This window comes from Lagopus muta, chromosome 1 (assembly GCF_023343835.1).
Source record: "Lagopus muta isolate bLagMut1 chromosome 1, bLagMut1 primary, whole genome shotgun sequence".
Classification (NCBI taxonomy): domain Eukaryota; kingdom Metazoa; phylum Chordata; class Aves; order Galliformes; family Phasianidae; genus Lagopus; species Lagopus muta.
This window is the reverse complement of record NC_064433.1, coordinates 95,410,193-95,420,226: the sequence shown is the minus strand read 5'-3', so window position 1 is coordinate 95,420,226 and position 10,034 is coordinate 95,410,193.

Sequence of the window (10,034 nt, the reverse complement as noted above, 5' to 3'; positions counted from 1 at the left end):
GAGATTAGTTTTAATTACCTATATGTTTTTGTTGCTCTTTTGGCCACCTCAGCACATCTGGTTTAGTGGGCTTAGTGGTGATGGTTGCACTAAATGAGCTCAGAGGTCTTTTTTCAATGATATCTATGATTCCATGATTCTGCGTATTAAGGTTGTACAAGCTCATGTGATGGAAACAGAATAGAAAGTTTTAAAGTAAAATCTCCTTTGAAAACATGGTAAATATCTCAACTGTAAGATATAAAATCCAAACTATTTCTTCAATAGAAAAGGATAAACAATAGTCTAGAATTATCCATAGTGCAAGGTGAGAGCACAGCAATGCGGTCTTTCTTCATTCAAAGCAAACAGCAGCAACAAAACAGAATAAAACAGCATAAATTATTTCCAGAATCTATTTTCTGTGCTAGCAGATGACAGTGATTATACTAATTATATTTTTTTTTGCAGAAGTTTATGGATAATGTATGAAATTAAAATATTGCTTCAAATTTTGTTTGTCAGACATTAAAAAATTACAGAGCAGAAAAGCTTATGTGAACTTTTTGAGAGCAGTAATTTCAGGAAATGGGCAATCTAAGTTTAGCATTGCTTTGGCATTACATTCTCTTTGCAATAAAATGCTGAACAGATGTATCTGATAGCAGTTGTAACCTATTCAGAAGGAAGACAGCCAATGCTAACCTACTGCTGGTTGAAAGCAATAAAGTGTCTCTGGAACCTGCTCCTGCATATGGTTTGCCTGAGGTTACAGTCTTGCCTCCCTTACGATGTTACCCAATAAATCAAAGAAAATATGGGTCCGTTTTGAGCTTAAATAAAAAAAAAACGCACACACAAAAAAGCAAGTTTTAAAGACTGAAGAACATTTTCCTTTCAGACATGAAATATAATATTTATAAGGCTAAACTATTTTAAAAATCGAACTAAATCAACCCTCCCATATTGTATTTCTTGTTGCTAATTTACTTATTCTCTTTTCAAAAAGAAAAGCTACTGCAGCCAAGAGTCACACAACATCTGCTGTGTTAATTATCAATATACTACTAAGTCCTCAATTTCCTTACTCAAACATAATTCTTTAAAACATTATGAGAAACAATGTATTTAGGAGTATATCACTTGGGGATTTGATGTACTGTTCAACTTAAATTCTTTCATTGGCCAGATGGAGTTCATAAGAATACGTGGGGGAGGAATTCTCTAAACTATTGCCAAAAATCCTTTCCTTCACATACAAGGTTTGCAAAAACAGTAAAGGAACAGGTTATCCAAAAGTGGCCCAAAGGGAGAAGAGGCATAGATTTTACTTATAAATCAGTTGTGTCCATAATATAAATTCAAAGATAGTTCTACTTCAGATTAAAGAAAGTATGCTTCACATATGCTGCAGCTTCTCTTTTGAATGTAGCATTTGCTTAACCATTCCCATACCACTTTCTAGAGTAGCAGTGAGTAAATGCCATGGACAAACAGATATGAAGTCAGTCTTCCTATGGCATCTGTCAACAACTAAGACTTCAGAAGACAAAATAGGAATCTAATAAATGGGGGAAAAAAAAAAAGCCAAGCAAAAAAAACAAAAACAAACCAATGCATACCTGATATTAAATTACTTTAATTTAAAAGGCTACATAGCTTCATTTTTGCAAAGGTAGAAACTTATGTCATCTACCCCGGAGCTTATCACCTTCTCACTGGATGTTACAGTCGGAAAGACTAGTGCAGTGAAAAGACTACACAAGAGCAAAACAGCAAATGAGACAAAATAGGGAAAGAATGCTCACCTCCCTCCCAAGATCTAGGCTCACAGGGAAAATCTCTACAAGATAGGGATCTCCAGCCAAAGATCCTTCCCTAGGGGCTGTCAGCCCTTAAATGGGGTCTAAGAGAGATGCAGCCAGGCTTCAACCCTTCTGATCACACAGCTGAATTGCCTTCACCTGTGCTCCCAGGGCTGACCCAGTCCTTTCTCTAGGTGATCAATCAGTGCTTTAGGCTGTGACTCGACAGTTTCCACTCCCACTGGGGAGTGGAGCCTTCATTTTTATGCTTCTAGTAAAACTGTTAATCTATGCAACTTAATAGTTTTTCATGTTTATTCCTTTGTTTACTGGATGTATACACAAAGAATGAAAAACATCCAGGAATTTAGCTGCCAGAAATCAGTACTGAACCAAATGGTATCTATGTTCATGTCACTAATGGGAAGAGATACAGAGAGATGCATATTGATGTGTATGTGTACCTTGACCAACTTATTAGACTCCTCCTGTGGATGTGTCCTTTGAGTTATGCGTGTGTTTGGTGTGAATGAAGCAGCTTTTAGGAAAAAGTACATCCTCAGGAAAGATATTGATTTGTTAACAATTATTAATATATATATTATATAAAAAATTCTATACTTTAAAATATATGATTTTTTTTTTTAATGTAGAAGATGTTTATTAAAAAGAACTGACTACATGAATACATTCAGGAAAAATATTTATTTATTGGGTGCTACAATTGAGGCTGCTTTACTTTTCATCTTAGCACTTTTTTCAGAGCAACAAAAATTTTGGTCTTTAGGCAGAATAGGCCTCATCCTACCTGTCATAAATCAAGTCAAAGTAGATCAGGGGATTTATACTGGAGAAGAATCTGCACCACCAGGTTAAATTATTTCCCGAAGGAAAATTCCTGATGTAATTCTGATGAATACTGTGAATAAATATGTCCCTCTTAGACAAGTTCAGATATAAAATAATCTATTTACATCATATGTGATATTACTGGTTTGCAGAAAGATTTCCAGTATGCTATTTCCTATCTACTCACTGGCCAAATTAGAACTAACAAGATGCTTATAGTTACACAACTAACATTACTACCTTTTTACTTCACTCTGCTTTAAAAAAAAGTAAATAAAAATTTGATTGTCTCAATAAACTTACAGTCTTACTGAGTTTTTGTTAGAAAATATATACAGCTGTTCCAGACAATTTAAAAAGCGGGCTGTTCTGGATCTATAGTGCAGAAGCACAAAGCTGCATTCTTTATCTTTAAATTATCATCTCTGTCTGTTAACCTAATACCTACAAAGAGATGAAAAAAACATAAGCTTTTGGAATAGAATAGCACATTACTAGCAGCAAGATATATGTTGGTAATTAAGTTTGGTCTTGCTTTTTCTCTTGTAAATAGAGTAGAATACACTGCAAACATATTTGTAGTGCTTTGAAACTGCTGATGTTTACAAGCACATTTCCTCTACTTTTCCACCTTCAAGCGTTGCAACAGTAATATTTCTTCCTTGCAGTGTACTATTTTTGTTACACAATAAGTCCGAGACCCATTCAGAGCATTTACAGTCATATGCTGAATTCCATAGAGACAGTTACTATTCTGTTTTTACTATACCTCACAAAGTAAAATTATTAATATGAGATGGATCTACAGATGCAATAAATAACAATTGTGATATGAAAAATGGTTTATCCACTGAATATAGATTTTTCTATTTTTTCCTGGAGATTTATTTTTATCATATGTGGTTTATAAATGAAATAGCTTTGTTTGATTCCAGAAGATGTTTTCTGCTAACTTTCATTTGAGAAAAATGTATAGTGAAGGTCAAATGCCAGACTTGGGCAACTTCAAACTAATACATGTTTTTCTCAGAACTATTTTTAGAAGGTTCTGTTTTATTGAAATGTGAATCGGCAGTAAAAAGGGTAATATAGAATTAAATGCACAAGACTGATGTTTAAATATGTGAAGGTTGTGACACAAACTGACAAAAGACAGGAAATTTAAAGTTAAAGCTGTAACTCATGCTGTAAGTCATGTCATGGAAAAGCAGCATTAGAGATAGAATGTCAGCCTTAGCTTTCAATTTCCTGGCTTTTGTCAGATTATGTCACAATGTTAATTATCTTTAGCATAACTTTTAGATTTAATTTCCCTGTCTGTTTTTCTGTAGCTTCTTGTTGTTGATGTTAGAAGGGAAAATAAACTTCATTACAGATAGAAAGGTACGTGGTACCTAGCAGAACAGCTTTTTTCTTTTTTCTTTTTTTTTTTTTCTGCACATCAGTTATCTCTCAAAGTCATAACAAAACTTGGAAGGCCTATCTTTAAATATCCCACTACTATTAATTAATAATTGCTATCATTGAATGTTTGCAACCTATTAACTGAGGTCTATATTGCTATCACTGAATGTTTGCAACCTATTAACTGAGGTCTATGTATTTTTGCAAGAGACCTTTGCACTTGGAAAAAAAGGAAAAAAAAAGACTAAGACAACATTTGCCAATTCTCAACTTCTATCAGAATTATAAGATCAGAATAGATAACCTGTGTATAACAAAACTATAATTTTCTAGCTGTTCTGACTGTAATCAGAGAAGCACATTCTACAGAATAGAATTTATATGTTGCAGCTGATGCAGTCTCATTGCACATGGTTTCATGGTGTAGGCAAATCTGGCCCTGGTATCCAGGCTGCAGCCCTTGGTGAAGTGAGTGCAGGGCAAAGGCTGCAATTGGAGTATTCTGAGTTACATTACAATGGGTGTAACGTCTGCAGTATTGCTATAGTGACTGATGTGAAATACTGCCTGGACTGGTGGGGTGGTTTATTTGTACCTCCTTAAAGAACAGAGCTTTTAATAGCAAAGACAGTTGGGGTCCAGACTCAATACCAGAAATGCCATTCTGAGGCAGCCCACAGATAGACTTTATAATGCATATCAAGGGTGTAGTGAAGGGATCTGTATCAGCTGTGGGACAAATCTGACATTTTGCATGGATTATTCAACCATGAGTTCATCTAGCACATTTTAAGTGCTAGAATTTTGGAGCCTGCCCAAAGAAAGAGAAGTTAAAATAATCTTTTGCCATTGCAACTGCTTCCTCTGGAAGTTCTCCACCTTGATAAACACTTATTTCCAAAATTACTTCCGTGAGCTGGTGAGGAAATACTCCCGTGGTCTACTGACATCATTCTTCCTCCTCCACTTGCATTTAAGTCTTGGTTGGCTCTCATGAGCACATTTGTGTTAAGGACATTTGCTTTTTACCTAAAGCAGGAGCCCCTAAGTACAGGCCATAAACCTGATCTCACTTGGTGCTCTCTTTATGGAGTACTATATCTAAGTACTGTATCTACCTTGGAGTTGAAGGTTTCTAACATCCCATCCTAGAAAACCTGGATGCAACACAGTGACTTTTCAAGAACTTATGCCCCAGTATGATTGATGTGGTTGATGTAAAGCCTTTAAAACCAAATTTGAACTGCAAATTTAAACAGGAATGATTTAGGTATATAAACAAATTTCAGTCCAGCAAAAGCCAATAGTAGACATTCGTCTTTCCATGCTTTTTAATCTTGTTACAACTAGATGTAACTTTTCTGACAGCTTTTCTGTTTCAGTTCCTGGAGTTGTGCAGACCAGGAAGATATTGCCGGAGAAGCCCCAGATCCTGGATCCTTGGTCTTGAGCTCAGGTTTTGTACTTTGATGATTTCATGTTTGATGTAGCTCTCTTATTTATTAGGAAAATTCATCAAGCGTCAGTGGCTTACAACTTTTCTAGTTGGCTTTTTTGTCTGACTAATGCACATTTTGTCTAATGTTTCAAATTTAAGCTGTATGTACTTTGAAGCTATATTTTTATGGCTCACAATCGCTAAAACTGGAAGGAAAAAAATCAAACAACTATAAACATAGGCACTGTAGTAAATTACAAACAGGCACACAAAAATAGTAAAAGTATCTTACTTTATTTGGTCCAAGTTAAATTCTTCCTTTCAATACTGGCAAAAATCTGTGGAATAGACAGAACACGTGGAACTTGGCAACAACTGTTTTCTATAAGAGATCAGGAGATTTAATGAGTCTATTCATTATTAAATACTTTTCAGTATAATTTTGAATGGCTAAAATGTTTGGGAATTTCAGAAAAGTTTTGCCTATATTAAACAGAATATATTTTGCTTTCTGAATAATGCCAGTGCAATAGTTTTGGTAATATATCCAGAATAAGATTCCCATTACTCTCATGATTAGGTTTCAGAGTGACCACTGAATTCAAAGGAATTATTTTTATAAACTGTTCTGGGTCTCTCTTTCTCTCTCTCCTTCTTTTTATTTATTTTTTTCTTTTCCATGTTTGCTTTCTGCATATATTGATTTTATTTGATATTGTATCTTTTTTGTTAGTTTGTTTTGCAGTGTTTTTTTTTTTTTAATATGCTGTCACTTAGATTAATTTCCATGTGACCCTAACATATATACTTCCCATTCCAAGTTAAAAGTTCCCAGAAATCTAAAGCATTCATACGAAAGGCATGATTTTCATAGGAAATAAAAGTTTGACTATTAAGGTTATGTGAATGTATCTTTACATTAAAAGTTAGTTTGTTTTTTTTTTTTCATATTTTCTTACAGCTGATAATAATAAAGACCTCTGATGATCTGTAGAGTACTGTTATGGAAATCTACTTTTTATTCACCACTGCATATCAGTTTCTAGAGAGAGACGTTCATTGTAACAGTCATTTTATGCCCTATCTCTTAATTTTCTATGTTGTCATTAATAATAATAATAATAATAATAATAAAAATTAGTTACCTAATATCTATGTGCTTAAACTTTAAACATTTCTCTGGAAATGTTTTTGAATATGTTTTGAATATGACTGTTTTTGTTTTTTTTTTTTTTTTTTTTTAAATGGTTTCTTGCTACTGTGAGGATGGAGCCAAGGCTCAGAAGAGGAAGCTGTGCTAATAAACTGCTCTTTTTTATATCACCAGCCTTTCTGCTTATTAGCCGTTCGTTAAATATTACTGTATTCAGCAGGACTGTGAACTGCTGCAATAAAAGCTGCAGCTGTTTCTCCTGTGTTTCGTTGTGTTTTTTTTTTGTTTTTTTTTTTTTTCCTTTTGCCTCCTGCAAAATAATTCCCAACTACAGCCAACAACAGTTTGCCTATCTAGGAAACAAGTATCAAAAGTCTTTTGTTCCACTGCGCTCCCTCTTTCCCTCCCTACCCCCATTGCTGCCCTACAGGGAGCAAGCTTTACAGTGGGTTAGCAGCAGTGTCTAGGAAGATTGCTGTAGATCACAATCTCCCATTAGCACTTCTACACACGTACTCCCTGGAATTGCTCCAGGCTCCAGAGCTGGCAGTGCCAGCTGCCCCAGCAGCCTTTTAGGATGGTGTCTGCCCTTTTTCCACATGTGCAAGGGAGGGCCAAGAAGTCCCACAAGAGGTGCCCACAAGCTGCCCTGGTCGCTGTCTCTGGAATGAGAAAGAGGTAGCAGGGTTGTTCTGCATCTGGTGCAGACCCCACCAGCAGCTCAGTGTGATTTGGCACTGGTGAACCATGAGCCACTTAGGTCTGTTTGCAGATGTACTTCTGTTCAGCTGGGCCTGGCTTGCTGCAGTCTAAATAAATGTGATGTAAACAAGCAAAAAGGCTAATTTCAGTGCTCAGGAGAACATAACCAACAGTTGCTCTTCCTCCCTTGTAACGGTACCTGTTTTCTATTGACAGCTGTAAAGCATAGCTTCCCTTGAGCATTCAAGAATGAATATTAAAGTAACACTTTGCAAACTATCCATTCTGTTTCACATAGATATTTTTTCAAGATTATCAGCCTTTTTGTACTGTGACATGAGAGGAGAAAGTTGATTTGAATGTGGAGAAAATGCAAATTACCTAAACAAACAAACCAAAATCAGGATTGCATTCTGTACATAGGAGACCAGAGACAAATTAATCTGTTCTCTGCTCATGCATTCCTGACATGAGTCATAGTATATTTCTCATATTTCACCATCACTCCTTCCATCATAGAGTCTGTGTGTTCAGTGGATGCCTGAGACTACAATCCAGTGTTTACTTTCAGTAGACAAAATGTGTGCTGTGCTATATATGAAGGCACATTTCTACTGGAATTGCTCATGTATAATAAATTGGGGCAAAAAAATAATGACTTAATTAAAAAAGTAGAGAAGTTTTCAACCTAATCAATCTCCTGTTTATGTGCAATACTTTATTGGAAAAAAAAAAAGAGGAAGAATAGCTGAGGTGAACAGGAAAACATGAGGAAATGCAAAAGGAAAACACAAGGAGCTCTCATTTCAAAAGCAGCATTTTCTATGTAATAAAATCTTGGGATTGCATTCAGTTTTACCTGAATACAACTTGAGATGAGCCATGATTTAACAGAAAATGCTATCTCGCATTCTGAATTTCTTCAAGTTAAGTCACTGTTTTAGCACCAAGAAAGCAGACATTGCCAAGTGAACTTCTTATATAAGGTACAAGTTATTAGTGGTTAACCTTCATTTACACGTTTTAATAAATGTCCACATAAAAGCAACATGAGGCAGCATCAAGTGTGGTTCTGTTAGTATCTGAAATGCCATAATGACAAAGTAAGATGCTAGAAAATGCATATAGGCTCCCAGTTGCAAGAAAGCAAGCTGTATCAATGGAATACTTGTTAATTTTATATTGTTTTTTTTGTGCAGTAAATAACTGGAAAAGAACAGTGTACCATTTCCTACAGAGCTAACATGCTGGTCCTTGCACAAAGAGATGGTGCTGACTAGTGCAGATATTCTGTGTGTGTGGAGTTGCAATGAGTGGACAGGTGATGTAGTGGTCACGATTACTCCATTTCCATTGAGATATTATCCTGTCTTCCATGGTGGAAGTTTCCCGAGACTCCTAGCTAAGACTGCAGAACCTGAACTGCAATTTGTTTGTTTAAAGATGAAGTTACTGCATATGTCTTCTGCACTAAAAGCTTCTTTTGATGATACAAAATAGTATTTTTAAGATGAACCTATCTGATGATATAATCAAATGGATAAAATCAATGGATAACTTACAGAAATGACCATTACCACGTGATAACTGAGGACATATTTCATTTTTGGTCTGGAGAGAAAGCAAATGAAAATAAGTTTTGATTGACCTAAAAAAGATGACCTGTGATAACTCACCACTAAAAGATGGGTGGCCTGATTACTCGAATTACTATACTTAAGTACAGTGGTTTATACCAGGCTGGGTTGGAAGGGACTTTAAAGATCATCTAGTTCCAACACCTCTGCTGTGGCCAGGGCTGGCTTCCACCAGCTCAGGCTGCCCAGGGCCCCATCCAAATCAGCCTTGAACACCTCCAGGGATGAGGCACCACAGCTTCTCCGGGAAACTGTGCCAAAGACTCACCACCCTCATAATAAATAATTTATTCCTAATAACTAAACCAAACCTACCATCTTTTAGTGTAAAGTAATTACCTTCTGTTATGTCACTATACTCACTGATGAATGCTCCATCTCTGACTTTCTTTTAGGTGCTCTTTAGGTACACTTGAGGTCTCCCTGGATCCTTCTCTTCTCCAGGCTGAACAAGTCCAAATCTTTGAGCAAGTCTTCATATGAGAAGTCCCTTTGAACATTCCTGTGGCATACTTCTGGACTGATTCCAACAGGTCAGTGACCTTGAGTTGGGGGTGGGGGGGTGGGGGGTCAAGCTGCATGTAGTACTGCAGAAGAGGGGGAGAATCACCACCTTTGACCTACTGTCCATGATTCTTCTGAAGCATCTCAGGATAAGAGTTGCAAGAGTACATTGCTGGCTCATGTTGAATTCAACCAACATCCCCAAGTCCTTTTCCTCATGGCTGCATTCAAGATACTTGCTGCACAGCATGCATTCATGTTTGGAATTGCTCTGACCCAAGTGTAGGACCTTGCACTTGGCCTTGTTTGCACTTGAGCTTCAGGTTTGCAACTTCCTACTTCTGCAAGGTACTTCTGCATGGTACCTTTTCCTTATAGCGTGTCAAATGCATCACTCATCTTGGTGTCAAAAGCAAATTTGCTGAGGGTGCTCTCAGTCCCACTGCAAACTTTGCTAATGACTATGTTAAACAGTGCTAGTCTCAAGACTCTCAGTAGGAAACAGATAGGAACAGCACTCATCAGTGGCTTCCACGTGGACATTGAGATGTTGACGTCAACTC